Source organism: Oncorhynchus mykiss, chromosome 11 (assembly GCF_013265735.2).
Source record: "Oncorhynchus mykiss isolate Arlee chromosome 11, USDA_OmykA_1.1, whole genome shotgun sequence".
Taxonomy (NCBI): Eukaryota; Metazoa; Chordata; class Actinopteri; order Salmoniformes; family Salmonidae; genus Oncorhynchus; species Oncorhynchus mykiss.
Window position 1 is genome coordinate 1631837 of NC_048575.1, and position 5530 is coordinate 1637366.

Here is a 5530-nt window from a genome sequence, read left to right on the forward strand (position 1 = left end):
ATGCCATTACCTTGGAACACAGCATTGATCATGTGTTTACAGTGTTGTTTTACCCATCACATTGTCCACAATCAATGTTTGTGTTGTTCACTACCAGTGGAGGCTCCTTAGAGGAGGAAGGCGAGGACCGTGCTCCTCAGTGAATTTCATTAAGATTAAATTAAATTAAAAAAATGTTTAAATCATTAAATAATATCTATGCTTGTAAGATAAAACTAAATATATTAACGTTATCAAATAATTGATTAAATTACACATCAAAAACATTCTCTAGGGTATCACCATGGGTATATAGACTTCAAAACAAAACCTAGGAGGCTTACGGTTCTCAAACCTTTCCATAGACTTACACAGTAATTACGACAGCTTCAAGAGGACATCCTCCAACATATCAGAGCTCTTTGCAGCATGAACTGACATTTTGGCTGTGTCCCAAACTACAAGGACACTGCCTTTTCAGGCAGCGTTTTCAAGAAGTGGAGGGCTGTTTCTAGGCAGGATTTCAAAATTGGCATATCCCAATCCAAAGGTACCTTACAATGCTGCTTGGGAGAACACAAGTCATCACTTGGGAGAACTTTTTCGAGAAGAATAAAGAATAACTTTGACAAATGTAAACATAACGTTTATTTATTTATTCACCAATTAAAATGTTGAGTAACTGTTGTTTATCAGCACGTTGTAGAGCTAGCTAGCTAGCAAGCACATTGTTCACGATACCTAACTAACACTCGTAGGTGATCTAGCTGTAACGGTTTTCTTTAGGTGAAGGAGAGTCGGACCAAAATGCAGCGTGGTATTCTTGATACATATCAATAAAGAAGAAAACACGAACAATACAAAAACAACAAACGTAACGTGAAAACCTATACAGCCTGTCTGGTGACAACAACACAGAGACAGGAACAATCACCCGCGAAACACTCAAAGAATATGGCTGCCTAAATATGGTTCCCAATCAGAGACAACGATAAACACCTGCCTCTGATTGAGAACCACTCCAGACAGCCATAGACTTACCTAGAAAACCCCACTAAGCCACAATCCCAATACCTACGAAAACCCCAAGACAAAACACACCACATGCAAAACCCATGTCACACCCTGGCCTGACCAAATAAATAAAGAAAACACAAAAATACTGAGACCAGGGCGTGACAGAACCCCCCCCCCCCCCAAGGTGCGGACTCCCGACCGCACAACTAAACCCATAGGGGAGGGTCCGGGTGGGCGTCTGTCCACTGTGGCGGCTCCGGCGCGGGACGTGGACCCCACTCTAACAAAGTCTTAGTCCCTTTGCCCCGCGTCCTTAGATAGGCGACCCTTGCCGCCGACCTTGGCCTAGTAGTCCTCACCAAGGGCCCCACTGGACTGAGGGGCAGCTCTGGACTGAGGGGCAGCTCGGAACTGAGGGGTAGCTCGAGACTGAGGGGTAGCTTGGCACTGAGGGGTAGCTCGGCACTGAGAGGAAGCTCAGCACTGAGAGGAAGCTCAGGCAGGTAGTAGGCTCTGGCAGATCCTGGCTGGCTGGTGGTTCTGGCAGATCCTGGCTGACTGGCGGTTCCGGCAGATCCTGGCTGACTGGCGGATCCTGGCTGACTGGCGGATCAATTATATTGGCTTGACAGGAGAAAACAGGCCGACTCGTTTGGAGGTAAGACATGTCAACAACAGCTGAAGAAAAATGTAGTGAATGCAACCAGTTGTGTTCTGTTTAATTTTGACTTGCCAGCCAGTCAAGTTATTTATGAATGATGTTGATGAATCTGTTTTGCTAGCTAGCTGCATGTAGTGTCTGTTTACCATGCTAACGTTAGCTAATTTTCTCTTCCACTATGTGTTACACTATTGGGGTTGTGTTGCTAGTTATCAAATCAATTCTAATCTTACTTGTCACACACATGGTTCGCAGATGTTAATGCGAGTGTAGTGAAATGCTTGTGCTTCTAGTTCCGACCGTGCAGTAATATCTAACAAGTAATCTAACAATTCCCCAACAACTACCTAATAAACAGATAACTAAAGGGGTGAATGAGAATATGTACATGTAAGTATATGGATGAGTGATGACTGAGCGGCATAGGCAAGGTGCAATAGATGGTATAAAATACAGTATATACATGTGATATGAGTAATGTAAGATATGTCGACATTATTAAAGTGGAATTATTTAGAATGCTTTGTATAAAGTGACTATTGATCCATTTATTAAAGTGGCCAGTGATTGGGTCTCAATGTAGGCAGCAGCCTCTCTGAGTTAGTGATGGATGTTTAACAGTCTGGTGGTCTTGCGATATAAGCTGTTTTTCAGTCTCTCGGTCCCAGCTTCGATGTATCTGTACTGACCTCACCTTGGTTGTTGTCCTTGATGATCTTTTTGGCCATCCTGTGACATCGGGTGGTGTAGGTTTCCTGGAGGGCAGGTAGCTTGCCCCCGGTGATGTGTTGTGCAGACTTCACTACCCTCTGGAGAGCCCTGTGGTTGAAGGCGATGCAGTTGCCGTACCAGGCTGTGATACAGCCTGACAGGATGCTCTCGATTGTGCATCTGTAAAAGTTTCTCAGGGTTTTGAGTGACAAATCTAATTTCTTCAGTCTCCTGAGGTTGAAGAAGCGCTGTTGCGCCTTCTTCACCACGCTGTCTGTGTGGGAGGACCAATTCAGTTTGTCTGTGATTTGTACACCAATAAACTTTCCACCTTCTCCACTACTGTCCCTTCGATATGGATAGGGGGGTGCTCCCTCTGCTGTTTCCTGAAGTCCACAATCATCTCCATTGTTTTGTTGACATTGAGTAAGAGGTTGTTTTCCTGACACCACACTCTGAGTGCCCTCACCTCCTTCCTGTAGGCTGTCCCATTGTTGTTGGTAATCAAGCCCACTACTGTTGTGTCGTCTGCAAACTTGATGACTGAGTTGGAGGCGTGCATGGCCACACAGTTGTGGGTGAACAGGGAGAACAGGAGGGGGCTGAGCACACACCCTTGTGGGGCCACAGTGTTGAGTGTCAGCGAAGTGGAGATGTTGTTTCCTACCTTCACCACCTGGGGGCGGCCCATCAGGAAGTCCAGTACCCAGTTGCACAGGGAGGTGTTCAGACCCAGGGCCTCCAGCTTAATGATGGGTTTGGAGGGTACTATGGTGTTAAATGCTGAGCTGTCGTCAATCAACAGCATTCTTACATAGGTATTCCTTTTGTCCAGATGGGTTAGGGCAGTGTGCAGTGTGATGGCGATTGCGTCATCTGTGGACCTGTTTGGGCAGTATGCAAACTGAAGTGGGCCTAGGGTGGCTGATAAGGTGGAGAATATATGAATTTTGACTAGTCTCTCGAAGCACTTCATGATGACAGAGGTATTAATTTAGTTCAGTTATCTTTGCCTTCTTGGGTACAGGAACAATGGTAGCCATCTTGAAGCATGTGGGGACAAGATACTGGGATAGGGAACGATTGAATATGTCCGTAAACACACCAGCCAGCTGGTCTGCACATGCTCTGATGTGGTTAGGAATGCCATCTGGGCCTGCAGCGAGGAGGGGGCTGCGACGGTGGCACTGTATTATCCTCAAAGCAAAGAAGATGTTTATTTTGTCTGGAAGCGTGACGTTGGTGTCGGTGTCGAGGCAGGATTTATTTTTGTTGTCCGTGATTTCCTGTAGACCCTGCCACATGTCTGAGCTGTTGAATTGCGACTATGCCTTGTTAACTGATAACTAAACATGAATAAAGATAGTTGTATCTTCAGCAACATGAACTGAAGTTTGAGGTTAATTTATCTCCTTGTTCCAGCTTGAAGGACTTCCCACCCTTGCAGATTTAAATAACTTGTTGTGGACCTCCCAGGCAACAAAATAATCACCATATCCCAGGATATTATTCAGGAGTGGGCAACATCAATGCTAGATAGTAATAGATTCACACATGTTATTGTTTATCATGTAGATATGTCAGGACATTGTAATTTATGAAGCTCAATCTAAAATATACACTGCCGTTCAAAAGTTTGGGGTCACTTAGAAATGTCATTGTTTTTGAAAGAAAAACACGTTTTTTTGTCCATTAAAATAACATAAAATTCATCAGATATACAGTGTAGACGTTGCTAGTGTTGTAAATAACTATTGTAGCTGGAAACGGTTGATTTGTAATGGTATATATGCATAGGCATACAAAGGCCCATTATCAGCAACCATCACTCCTGTGTTCCAATGGCACGTTGTGACAGCTAATCCAAGTTTATCATTTTAAATAAAACTGGCCTTCTTTAGACTAGTTGTGTATCTGGGAGCATCAGCATTTGCGGGTTCGATTACAGACTCAAAATGACCAGAAACAAAGGACTTTCTTCTGAAACTCTTCAGTCTATTCTTAATCTGAGAAATTAAGGCTATTCCATGCGAGAAATTGCCAAGAAACTGAAGATCTCGTACAACGCTGTGTACTACTCCTTTCACAGAACAGAGCAAACTGGTCTAACCAGAATAGAAAGACCAGTGGGAGGCCCCGGTGCACAACTGAGCTAGTGGACAAGTACATTAGAGTGTCTAGTTTGAGAAACAGATGCCTCACAAGTCCTCAACTGGCAGCTTCATTAAATAGTACCTGCAAAACACCAGTCTCAACGTCAACAGTGAAGAGGCGACTCCGGGATGCTGGACTTCTAGGCAGAGTTGCAAAGAAAAAGCCATATCTCAGACTGGCCAATAAAAAGGAAAGATTAAGATGGGCAAAAGAACACAGACACTGGACAGAGGAACTCTGCCTAGAAGGCCAACATCCCGGATGTCTACACTGTATTTCTGATCAATTTGATGTTATTTTAATTTACTGAACAAGCTTATGAATGTTGGAGGCTAATCTCCTTGAATCTCCTTGAAATGTTCCTCACATCTCAATTGTTTTAAGGACTCATGAACTCATGAACAGATACAGGAAAACCAATACAACTGTTAACATTTCATTGATTCAGAACATTAAAAGGAAAACGACCCTAACCACACAGCCTAGACAAAACAGGAGGCTTCTGGACAAGTCTCTGAATGTCCTTGAGTGGCCCAGCCAGAGCCCGAACTTGAACCTAATCGAACATCTCTGGACAGACCTGAATATAGCTGTGCAGTAACGTTCCCCATCCAACCTGAAAGATCTTGAGAAGATCTGCCGAGAAGAATGGGAGAAACTCCTCAAATATATAGTACCAGTCAAAAGTTTGGACACACCTACTTATTCAAAGGTTTTTCTTTATTTTTTATTATTTTCTACATTGTAGAATAATAGTGAAGACATCAAAACTATGAAATAACACATATGGAATCATGTAGTAACCAAAAAAGTGGTATACAAATCAAAATATATTTTAGATAATAGAATCTTCAAAGTAGCCACCCTTTGCTTTGATAACAGCTTTGAACACTCTTTACATTTGTATTGGTATTTAATATGGATCCCCATTAGTTCCTGCCAAATCAGCAGCTACTCTTCCTGGGGTTTATTATGGATCCCCATTAGTTCCTGACAAATCAGCAGCTA